The following is a 13,490-nucleotide window of genomic DNA, read 5'->3' as shown; positions in this document are numbered from 1 at the left end:
TATGAACCACCGGCCTCCTACTCAGCGTGTTAGGCGATAACAGACTAATCGTATGTTTCTTTAAGTTTAAAATTCATTTGAAACCTTTTCTTTCTCGCTTTGAAAACCGTTTTGAGCATGTTATTGAAAGCCATTTTAGTAAAGAATCACTCATTTTGCATAAATTTAAAGTATACAAGAGAGAGAAGGGGAAGAAGAAAGAATTGATTTGTTTACAACGTGATTTATGCTGTATATTATACACTAACTCTAAGCTAATCTCATTCCCCAAAACGAGTTTATTTACACGGTTCGTACCTTAATCGCCGTTGGAACGATTTAGGTATGTTTTAAAACCCCGTTAATTTACATGACATCGACTCGAATCGCCGTTGGAACGACTCGAGTGTTTGAAAATGTGGAACGAAAACTTTAACTTCAAAAACGTGATTAGGCATACAAGTCCATTTATTTTGTACAAGCCCTTTAGTTAGGAAAACGATTCAAAAATCTATTGTTTACAATGAAAACGATTTTAATTACAAGGTTTACTTAATTCGTCGTTGGAACGAATTAAGGTTTTAAAACGTGTTATTTTGGAAATGGTTTAAAAATGACAAGAAAACATTATTTACACTTTAGGAATATCTAGAAAGGCTTTAATTTAAACGAACAAATTAAATTCTTTTTTTTGTGGTTTATTTTTCCCTTTTTCACTCAATTATCCTTTATGTAAATAAAATGACAACAAGTAATGAATTAAATCTCAAATTTACCCACATCAAATACATTTGAAAGAGTATATATATAAGTAGGAAAATAGAGTAAATATACATAGATATACATATGTACAAAAAGTGAGTAATAATACCCACTAAAATAAAATAGAGAAAATAATAATACTACTAGGTATAATATGTTTTTATTCTAACTAAAAACATGTAAAGGAAGTGAATAAGGTTCATAAAAAAAATAGAATTTAACCCTCAAAATGGTTTATGATGAATATGTATAGAAAATAACTCCTAATAACCCCAAAATAACAAATATGTATAGTTTAAATGAATTAAATGGCAAAATCCATATATATATATACATATAATTTTCTTAAACCAAATTAAATGAAAACAATATATAAACACATTCACTAATATATATACAAAATATTTAAAAATAGCTTGAAAGTAAATATTACATAACTAAAAAGGAGGACCAAAACAGCATTTTTTACATGCCAGCAGCTTTCCGTCGGTAAACAGCCTTTAGTGACAGAAAACGGGAAATTACAGACTTAGTCCAACAGTTTCCAGATTTATTCAAAAGCTTTATATTAGATCTATTCTATCGTTTTGGGTCCCCGAACTACCAAAATTGGATCATAGTCTATAACGGAGATCCCTAAACGACGTTTTATTTTTAAAACATTATTTAGAAATATTTTCAAAAACTTATAATTACAACGTTTTTAATTCCCGAACTACTTTTGAATCGGATCACGGTTCGTATTGGGATATTAAAACGAGGTTTTTATTTCAAAACAAAACCGAACGTTTATTTAACACGTGACGAAAATTAAATAAATACGGAATAATAAATAAAACGTGATAAATAAATAAAAAAAAACTATAACATAAAAATAAATAAAGAAAAATAATTTAAATAAAATAAAACGAGTCTAGTCCTCGGATAATACCTTAAGATCGGTATCTGATAGTCGAAGTCGTTTGATTCCACGAGTTATGATTTTCCGGCGTTTTTTTGTGTTTTCGATAAAATATTCAACTTTGGAAAATTTGGATTTTTTTGGGAAAAAAATAGTTTCTCCAAAAAATTACCTTTCTCTCTCTAAAAATGTCTAGAGTGAGAAAGCTCCAAAAATCCTCATCCTAAATGCATGGGGATCCGTGTCTTATATAGGCACGGATCCCGGAGACTTTGGGCGACGCCCGATTAAGATTGGGCATCGCCCAAAGCAGGTTGGGCGAACGCCCAACCTAGTTGGGCGAACGCCCAACTCTCGTTGGGCGCTGGTTGGGCGTTCGCCCAACGTCGTTGGGCGTCCGCCCAACGGACGACGGGCGCTCGCCCCGCCTACGCTGGGCGTTTGCCCCCACGTCGCTGGGCGCGCGCGCCCAGCGGACGTCAAGCGTGCGTCCCGCGCTGCCGGGCGCGCGTCCAACTGTCATCGGACGCGCGTCGGCTGCCGCTAGGCGTTCGCACCACGTCGCTGAGCACTCGCGAGCCGTCCACTCGACAACCGCGACTCCCACTAACTTCTTCCCTTTTTATTATATATTTTTGTTTTAAAACTTCCGGAACCAACTGCTTCGACCGTCTTGTTACAGGTTTTCGTCACAGGTCCTCCGACTCAGTGTCTACACTAATGTAACAATTTTACTTTCTAGGGAACAAAGTTGCAACTAATAAGCAATTTCTTCCATTCAGCCATTGCAGTTTATCAGCATCACCTAAAGACCAACCAGGACTTTCATAGAAAAAATCAATCTGTTTACCTATAATTTGATCCCAAACTCAAATTCCATACTCATTGCTTCTTCCTTTGCAGCTACTGAAAATTCTGTAATCAGAACTAGTGCTTAAAGCTCCAGCTGTATAGCTCTTCCATGGATTTTCATGGCAGACCTGGAATTTATACCTCAATTCACCTGTACTCTTATTGAACAATCCCATCCCTCCATCTCCACGCCCTAATCTATTATATATATATAAAAAAAAATTGATGACTTATTGGAAATTAAAATTCAGCATAAGGCAAAACACAGAACAAGAGTATTACGGGAGGAATTACATACCTACCCCTTCAAAGAACACCTTGGGTGATCTTAAGACGAGCGTGTGCTTGCTTAAGCCGGTTAAGAGGTTCAAGAAGCATCTGCAACTGTTTTAAGAGCAATTTATGCAGAGTCCACAGTCTTTACTAAAAAACATTTGAAGTTGCTTTCATAATAGAAGGAAAAAGGAAGCACAAAAAGAAGACATACTTTAGTGGTTTCCCACCTAACAGCCGAAAGGTTTGGATTGCAGATGATGGGAGTTGTTCCAATCTTACAATTGAAAAGATAATCTGCAGAAGGATCTTGTGTCTGAATTACTAAGCACGTAAGAAAGTGAAGAGAAGAAGAAGGGAGAGGAGACGGTGAAGAGAGGGTGAAGATAGAAGAGGCGGGATAGAAGTGGCTTGAAGAGAAATCCCTAATTATTGATCGATCCTTTTACCCATTTTTGAATCCCAAAGTTTTTTACCTAGTACAGTCTCTTTATTTTTAAAAACACATTATAAAGTCTCTAATTTTTATCAATATTAATCATTTGGCCCTTCTGTCTAGTCTTTTTAGATTTTTAACCGAACATATTTTAGCTTTCACAATAGCTATAGTAGATACAAAATGTTAATGTTCCTCTGTTTTTTCTGCTGTTTATATCAAATATAATGGTTAAAAAACTAAAAATATAGAAAAAGGGGTTAATAATATTGACAAAATATAAAGATCTTATAATGTGTTTTTTAAATTTATTTTTTTATATTTAGAAAATTATGATTAATATTAGTATTATACCAATTATTAATATGAAGAAAAAATAATTATATTCAAATAGTAGTTCGTATTAGTTGTGTCGCACTTTTAAAAAGGAGCGACACAAAAATAACACACTCCTTGTGTCGCTTTTATAAAAGCGTGTCACAAAGATAACAAACTTTTTGTGTCGTTTTGGTAAAGGCGCATCACAAGCTTGCTCTTGTGTCACACTCTAAGACATGCGATACAAGAAGTAACTCGTTTGTGACGCACGCTCTTCAAGCACGACACAAGTGATGACACATAATACTTAGTTGTGTCGCGTTTACAGAACGCGCGACACTAGTTACTCTGTTGTGTCGCTTTCTCTTCAAGCGCGACACAAGAGGTGCGACACAAGTGAGCATTTCTGTACTAGTGAAACTACTACAACAATAAATGCTCTCATGTGCATGCTCTTTTCAACCGCACTTAAGGAACCTGCACCATACTGGTATAACCAACTCTTATCTAAATCTATCCAAACCTTTCACCAAATGGCGAATGAGTTTGCAGAACACTTTATCGCATCCATACGAGAGAGCTAAACCATAAAGGACTTAAACTATTTGGTACAATAACCCTCTGAAGACTTTCGGGATGGGTTGAGAGGTTATAGAAGACATCATTAAAATTTGACAACTTAATATAGACAGAGCAGTTGATGCCATGACCTCCAATACAAAATCATCTTCATTGATTTTTTTTTCATTTTAATTTCTAATTATTAAACATATATGTATTGACTTTTTCTTAAATAAAAAATTAAATATTTATTATATTTTAAAATTAAAAACAGTTAAGAATTAAAGGATTAAGCCTTAAACTTTTACCATTTTAAGAATTAAATTTATGATCTTTGATTTTTACATTCATTGAGTCCTTCACTAATGGTTTTGATAATAGAGTTGTTGATGGTTCAATATGTGTGAAAATTAAAGATTACAGGCTTAACCTTTTAAACTATTAAAGTCCAAAGATTTAATGAGTAAAAATTAATGATTATGGGCTAAATCCTTATAATTCTAAAAGTTCAAGAACTTAATTATGAGTTCAGTAAAGAATTCATACTAGTTTTTTCTCATTATGGGTCCTAATTCCAAAACTTTTTCATAATTTATGGCTTGCTATTGACAAAGTTTGATGTAATATAGGAGACTATTTGATACAGATTGAAAGCGATAAATGAAGGTTTTAATCGTAAACCAACAAAGAGTTTCTTCTCTAGCTAAACTAGAAGGAGTGAATCCCAATAAGAAGGTATAAACCTCGGTTCTCAAAGAGAATAATGTTTGATTGATTAAAAGTCCTTACATCCTTACAAAATGAGGGTTTAAATACCTCCTACTAATGATAATAAAAGACAAGGACTACCCCTACTAGGGTTCCGATAAGGCTATCCATAAAGGGTAAAATGGGTGATACGCCCCGACAAATAGTACAATGGTACAGGTACGGATTGTCAGGGTTGTTGGTGAATTACTTCGGGAGGAAGTAAACCTTAGGGATCCGCCCAGGGTAGATGTTGATACGCCTTCTGGCGTACTCCTAGATCCGCCCCACTTGTATGTCCTAGGGATCCGCCCTCCTAGGTACAACCTCTGTGGGTCTGATGTTTGAGGATCCGCCAAAGCGCGCGTGATCAGTGATCCCAGTTAGGATGTCCGCATCATTCTCCCCTTCTTTAAAAGACCTCGACACTGATCAGCCCTGGTTGAACTCTAAAGTACCATCCGGCTTCCATGGACTAAGGTCATGGATGTTGAATGCTGGTGATATTTTACCGAGCCAATTCGGCAATGTTATATGATAGGCATTGGCATTGATCTTCTTGGTGACCTTATATGGCCCGTATTTCCTAGGCCGAAGCTTGCTGCTTGTGGCGTTGGCGAGTCTCTCTTTGCCCAAATATACCATAACTTCATCCCCAACTTCAAACTGTAGGTCCATACGGTGCTCATCCGCCTTAGCCTTTAATTTCTGATTTCTTTCCTCAAGAGTCTCTCTCACCTCTTGGTGCATCTGTACATAATCCTTAGCCAGCTGGTTGGCAGTCACGTTTCCTTTAGGAAGATGGGCTATATCAAGGACGTGATTTGGGGTCTTTGTGTATACTACCTCAAATGGGGATCTCCCGGTTCCCGAATGTACAGAGCCGTTGTAGGCGAACTCAGCTTGGGCTAAAACCACATCCCACATCCTGGGCCTATCCTTACATTTGCTGCGCAATAAATTTCCCAAAGTTCTATTGACCACCTCGGTCTGTCCGTCTGTTTGAGGGTGGGCGGTGGTACTAAACTTTAGAGACGTATCAAACAGAGCCCACAACGTTCGCCAGAAGTGACTGAGGAACTTCGTATCACGATCCGAGACAATGCTCTTAGGTACGCCATGTAGCCTGACAATCTCTTTGAAGAATAGCTTAGCAGTCGCTGAGGCATCATTAGTCTTGCTACATGGTATGAAGTGAGCCATCTTTGAAAATCGATCAACTATGACAAAGATGGAATCCATGCCCCTTTGAGTTTTGGGTAACCCTAGGACGAAGTCCATGGACAGATCCTCCCATATGGTCTCGGGCACAGGCAAAGGTAACTGCAACCCAGTTATTGTAGTGCGTCCCTTGGCGGTCTGGCAAATATAGCATCGTTCGACTAAGTAGGCAACATCTCTCCTCATCTTAGGCCAGAAATAATGGGAACTCACTGCTTCATATGTCTTGTCTCGCCTAAAATGTCCTCCAAGGGATCCGCCATGTAGATCACGGATAACCTTCTCGCGGATGGAAGTGCAGGGTAAGCAAAGTTGGTTACCCTTCATGAGATACTCATCTATCAGGTGATATGCCCCATCCCCATGCTGGTGCTGACACTTTTCCCAGATACTGCCAAAATCAGGATCCGCCAGGTACTCTCCTCGAATGTGTTCAAAATAATCGGTCTCCAGGTTTACTGTCTTGATTAGTGACACCCTTCGACTCAAGGCGTCCGCCACCTTGTTCTGTTTTCCAACCTTATGGATAAGCTTATAGGGGAACTTATCTATAAAGGCGGACCACCGGGCATGCATGGAGCTTCGAAGTTGCTTCTGACTTCCCAGGTACTTGAAAGCTTGATGGTCAGTGTAGAGGATGAATTCTTTTCCCACCAAGTAATGCTCTCACACTTTCAACGCCCTTACTACAGCATAAAATTCTTGATCATACGTTGCCCACTTTTGTCGTGCCTCACAGAGCTTCTCACTGAAATATGCAATGGGCCTCTTTTCTTGCATCAAGACACCACCAATCCCAACTCCACTGGCATCACACTCAATTTCGAACAGTTTATCAAAATTGGGATATGCCAGCATTGGCGCTGTACTCAGCTTTTCCTTGATTAGGGCTAAGCTCTTCTCCTGGGCATCCGCCCACTCGAACCCCCTTCCCTTCTTCAAACATTCCGTCAACGGGGCCACTATGGCACTGAAGTTCTTGATGAATCGGTGATAAAATGTTGCTAGCCCATGAAAACTTCTGATATCCCCCACATTCCTCGGAGTAGGCCATTCTCGGATGGCTCTTACCTTCTCCCCATCAACTTGGACCCCATCGCCACTAATCACGAACCCAAGGAAAACCAAGCTCTCCATGACGAAGTCACACTTCTTAGTGTTGGCGTATAACTGGTGTTTCCTTAACAGGTCAAACACTATCTGTAAATGCTCCACATGTTCCACCAAGGTCTCGTTATGAATCAGGATGTCATCAAAATACACAACTACAAATTTTCCAATCACCGGGCGAAGCACTTGATTTATCAGCCTCATAAATGTACTGGGGGCATTAGTCATCCCGAATGGCATTACTAACCACTCATACAATCCATCTCTGGTCTTGAAAGCCGTCTTCCACTCATCCCCAAAACGAATTCGTATCTGATGATAACCACTCCTGTTAGACAAGGTGTCGAACGGCCTCGCCCGGACGGACCGGGGGGTGGACACCTCATGGCGACGTAAGCGGTGATTGGCACCGAAAGCAACCAATCGTGGAATCATTCTGCTCGGCAGGACCGGAGCTCGGAGTATGGAAGAGTCGCCACCCACGAATGGGAAAATGAACACCGATCCCTTGCGGGAGACCGGTGAGGGTTCGGGAAACTTAGGTACGAGCCGAGAAGGCTAGCTCCTTTCTGGAGAAAGGCTACTAGGCACCCCGACATCGCCAGGTTATGAACCACCAGCCTCCTACTCAGCGTGTTAGGCAATAACGGACTAATCGCATATTTCTTTAAGTTTAAAATTCATTTGAAACCTTTTCTTTCTCGCTTTGAAAACCGTTTTGAGCATGTCATTAAAAGCCATCTTAGTAAAGAATCATCCATTTTGCATAAATTTAAAGTACATAGGAGAGAGAGGGGGAGAAGAAAGAATTGATTTATTCACAGTGTTTTTTGTACTTCATATTATACACTAACTCAAAGCTAAGCTCATTCCACAAAACGAGTTTATTTACATGGTTCGTACCTTAATCACCGTTGGAACGATTTAGGTACGTTTTAAAATCCCGTTAATTTACATGATATCGACTCGAATCGCCGTTGGAACGATTCGAGTGTTTGAAAGTGTGAGATAAAAAGCTTTAACAAGAAAACGTGATTAAGCATACAAGTCCATTTATTTTTGTACAAAACCATTTGGACAAGAAAACGATTCAAAACTCCATTATGTACAATTTAAGAAATGGTTTTAATTACAAGGTTCACTTAATCCGTCGTTGGAACGAATTAAGGTTTTAAAACGTGATGTTTTAGGAAATCGTTTGAAATGATGAAAAACCTTTTATTTACACTTTAAGAATATCTAAAAAAACTTTAGTTTGAATAACCAAATTGAAATCTCTTTTTGTGGTTTATTTTCCCCTTTTTCACTCAATTAACCTTCATTTTAACATAATCACAACAATTAACAAATTAAGCCCAAATTCACCCAACCAAATACATTTGAAATATATACATATATATAAAAAGGGTAATAATACTTATTAAAACAAAATAGAGAAGATAATATATATTAATGGGTAGAAATAGTGATGAAAATAATATTAGATATAATACACTTTTTTATCTTAATTAAAAACATGTAAAAACGATGAACAAGGTTCATAAATAAGAAAATAACTTTTAACTCCAAATAGTTTTTACATAATAAATATATAGAAAATAACCCCCAAATGTACATCTAAATATTAATACTTAAAATAGTGTTTAATGAATCCAAAAATATTTATTAATTAATTACCCCAAAAGGCCCAAATAAACAATCCCCAAAATAATCACTAATATAGCTCAAATAGACTTAAAGAAATATATATATATATATATATATATATATATAATTTTACAAAGCTAACTTAGTATAAATATAAATGATATTTAAATAGGAAAATAACTATTATACTATACATAATAAGTAGATTATTATTAAAAATAGTTAGAAAAACAAAAAGCATAAGGACTATATTTAATGTTCTAATATACCCCTATATACATATATGACCTCCAATTTAACCCAAATATATCTATAAATACAAATAATGTACTAATAGCCCATAAACCCCCAAAATCATTTATCAATTAGTTATTTCAAAAAAACCAAAAAAGCAAAACCTATATATATATATATATATATATATATATATATATATATATATATATATATATATGTATATAATTTTTATAAAAGCTAATTTAGTGTAAATGATACTTAAAGGGACAATAAATAGATATATAATAAACATTTATTAGTTATATACTTCCAAAATAATTTTAATAAATACATTACATAATTATATACATATATATATAAGTATAAATGTCAAAAAGTTAAGAAATGAGGATTAAAAAGACATTTTTCGGATTCCAGCAGCTTTACTGACGGAAAATCCGTCGGTAAACTACTTTTAGTAACAGAAAAGACAGAATTACAGAAACAGCTCCAAACTTTCCAGATTTATTAAAAAGCTTTAGATCTAATCTATTCTATCATTTTGGCCTTCGAACTACCCAAATCGGGTCATAGTCTATAACGGAGACTCCCAAAACGATGTTTTATTTTAAAACGTTAATTAAAACATTTTCTAAATCTAGATCTATAACGTTTTAGTCCCAAACTACCCCTAAATGGGGTCACGGTTCGTATTGGGACATAAAACAAGGTTTTTATTTTAGATCCAAACTCAAGTATTTGTAGAATGAAAACAGAAAATTAATTTGACAAATCTAAACAATAAAAGTGCAATAAAAGAGTAAATAAAGAGATCTACATAACCAAAATGCAATAAAAGAATTAAATGGGTATAGTTCCTCGGATTATTACCTCTTCAATCGGTAATAGGGATCAAAATCAAGTCGATTGATTGTGTTTTGAGTCGGTTTTTTGTGTTTTTGGGAGATTTCGGGTCTCGTTGAATTTTTCCAGGGGTTCGGGTCCAATTTTCTCCTCCTCTATGCCTTGGGACTCCATCCTATTTATAGGCATATGGAGCCCCAAACATAATTTATTTTTGGCTCCAAGCCAACTTGGAGTCAAAGATAAGCTAAATGAGCTTAGAAAATTTCATGGAAATTTCCTATTGGGCTGGGCCTGGCGGCCCAGCCCCGTCACGAGCCGTCCAACGGCCCGTGACGGAAAAAAGCGGCCCCCGACGGGGCCGCGTTTATATATATATATATATATATATATATATAATAAAAAAAATATTTAAACAAACAAAATACATCTAATGTTAACCAAAACCAATAACGATTTTCATCGAAAATGATTTTTGTCAAAATCGATTTTATAAAATTAACTTGTACAAAATCGATCCCTTTACAAAACTATCTATATTTTTGGATTGCTCGAATACCAAAACAAAACCCTTATCGACCCGAGATTTTATTAATAATAAAATTAATAAGAAAAGGGCATGAAATATCCCGAACTCGGCGAGACGATTTAAGATTTCATTCGCGGAACCAATTCGCCCGTCATCTCGATTCAATTTTCGAAGTCGATCAAACCGGTCTCCACGGTTCCTTTGAACAATGTTTTTTTATTTTTTATTTTTATTGACTCATATTTTAATCGACTGATTCGGATCCCTTTTTATAATTTTTCTTCATCGGTCCTTCGACCCCGGTGTCTACAACTCCTGAGATCAATCTTGGAGAAAACTCGGGATCCGCCAAGTTGGTCTAGCATATCATCCAACCTTGGAATAGGGAATTTATACTTGATAGTGATCTTGTTAATAGCCCTGCTGTCCACACACATCCGCCAAGATCCATCCTTCTTGGGCGTAAGTAGGGCTGGGACGGCGCATGGATTCATACTTTCTCTAATGTATCCCATCTCAATGAGCTCTTCCACTTTCTGCCTCATGATGTCATTTTCCTTTGGACTCATCCGATAATGGGGAAGGCTTGGCAAACTAGCCCCAGGCACAAGATCAATATGATGCTGGATGTCCCTCAAAGGTGGTAACCCACTCGGCAGTTCATCAGGGAACAGATCTTGGTATTCGCCAAGTAGGCGAGTCACTTCATTCGGCATCTCCCTTTCGCCCCTTCGGGCGGATTCGTGATTCGCCTTAACCATTACCACATACACCATCTGGCTCTCTTCACATTCGCTGACAAACGATTTGTGTGTAGGACAGACTACCAAGATAGACTTCTCGTCAGCCTTTGGCTCTCTCATCATTGGCGTAAGGACGAATTTCACCCCATTCTTCACAAATCTGTAAGTGTTCTCTCTCCCTGCATGGATGGCATCGTTATCAAACTGCCAAGGTCGGCCCAACAATAGGTGGCAGGCATCCATATCGACCACATCACAACAGACTTCATCACTGTAATCACCAATCACAATAGGTACCCTGCATCTCTGGGTCACCCTAAGCTCACCCACGTTTTTTATCCATCCCACTCTATAGGGGTCGGGATGCGCCTCTACCAACAACCCGAACTTCTAAACGGCGCTGCTGCTCACAATGTTCTCTTGGCTCCCACTATCTATTATCACATTGCATCGCCCACCTTTCACAAGACAGCGGGTCCTGAATAGGCGGTGCCTCTGATCTCCCTCTACCCGGTTGGAGACTAACAAACACCGTACCACATGAATGGCGTATCTCTCTTCATCCACCTCATCATCATCTTCTCCTAAGGGTTCGCAAAATAATTCATCCCCTTCGTGTCATCCTCATACCTCTCCACCATGTTGGCGCTCTTCCTCCTAGGACATTCGCTGGATCTATGGCCTGGCTCATTGCACCGAAAACATTTGAAAGGTGCTGGCCTCGCATACGGATTGTTGCTCTTAGGTGGTATAGGTTCTTCCTTGTATGGCCTAGTATCTCCAACAGATCCCCTTCCCACACTGTTAACCTTGGCCCCACTGGCACTCGCCACCTGCTTGCCTTTGTCATAAGACCTTACATTATCTCTTCCTCCAGGCGTATACTCAGTAGTGGCGGATCTCTTGGATCTTCCGGTTAGTTGAGATTCAGCCTTGAGGGCTAAATTCCTGGCATCTTTTACCCGAACCACCATCTGTGTGCCAATACGATCCTGGATGTTGTATCTCAACCCTTCTAGATACCTAGAGGTCTTTTGGCTTTCAGTTTCAGACAAGTTGGCCCTTGCCGAAAGCCTCAAGAACCGGAGGTATACTCATGGACACTTCGGGTCCCTTGAGAGCATCCCCTGTATGAGCTGTAAATATACTGCTCATAATCCGGCGGTAGGAACCGCTCCCTCAACATCGCCTTCATCCGTAGCCAAGATCTAATCGGATCTCTGCCCCCTCTTCTTCGTTCTTCCCTCATCTGATCCCACCAAACTGATGCGCCACCCTTCAGGCGATACGCCACCAGCCTCACCTTCCTCTGATCAGGAATCCCAGCATACTCAAAAAAACGTTCCACTTCCAATAACCAGTCTAAGAATCCCTCTATATCCAGTTCGCCTCCAAAAGATGGTAAGTCTATTTTTAGCTTAAAGGAATCATCTCTATCAAAGTTTCCTAGACCTAGATATACTCTAGCAACCTCCACACGTCGGTTGTCAACAGGCCCAACATCCCTCATATTTCTAACGGTATCATCATTCCCGATACCCTCAAAGTCATCACTATCACTATCAGCGTTATGCACAAGGACAAAGTTGGGTCTTCTTACCTCAGGATCCCTAGGATCCATTTGTTGAAGCTGTTGTTCAGGGACTCCTTCCTTTCTCTGGGTTGATCCTCCCGCGTTTGTTCGGATTAGAGCCCGAACCTCCAGTTTCAAGTTTTCTAGGGAGGTAGCTAGCTCTAGGAACCGTTGGTCTGTTTGCCTCTTCCGCTCATGGCTGGCCTAGATCTGCTCCGCGAGGTGCTCCCTCAGCTCCTCATACCTCCGGTCACTGGTTTCCATGGAATCTTGCGGCTGTCGGGGTTGAACCATTGCCAAAAGAAGTTTCGGGTCAGGAAACGATCGGCTCTGATACCTTTTAAACTATTAAAGTCCAAAGATTTAATGAGTAAAAATTAATGATTATGGGCTAAATCCTTATAATTCTAAAAGTTCAAGAACTTAATTATGAGTTCAGTAAAGAATTCATACTAGTTTTTTCTCACTATGGGTCCTAATTCCAAAACTTTTTCATAATTTATGGCTTGCTGTTGACAAAGTTTGATGTAATATAGGAGACTATTTGATACAGATTGAAAGCGATAAATGAAGGTTTTAATCGTAAACCAATAAACAGTTTCTTCTCTAGCTAAACTAGAAGGAGTGAATCCCAATAACAAGGTATAAACCTCGGTTCTCAAAGAGAATAATGTTTGATTGATTAAAAGTCTTTACATCCTTACAAAATGAGGGTTTAAATACCTGATACGGATTAAAAGCGATAAGTGAAGGTTTTA

General features: G+C 38.4%; 1 pseudogene; it reads right to left on the bottom strand.

The window, feature by feature from the left end:
• The window catches only part of LOC136207279 (uncharacterized protein At1g26090, chloroplastic-like), a 53,183-nt pseudogene extending 40,403 nt beyond the window's left edge, over positions 1-12,780 (bottom strand).
• Positions 12,781-13,490: the final 710 nt, after the last annotated feature.

Source organism: Euphorbia lathyris, chromosome 9 (assembly GCF_963576675.1).
Source record: "Euphorbia lathyris chromosome 9, ddEupLath1.1, whole genome shotgun sequence".
Lineage (NCBI taxonomy): Eukaryota > Viridiplantae > Streptophyta > Magnoliopsida > Malpighiales > Euphorbiaceae > Euphorbia > Euphorbia lathyris.
The sequence above is the reverse complement of the archived record's forward strand: the minus strand, read 5'-3'. Positions and strand labels throughout refer to the sequence as shown.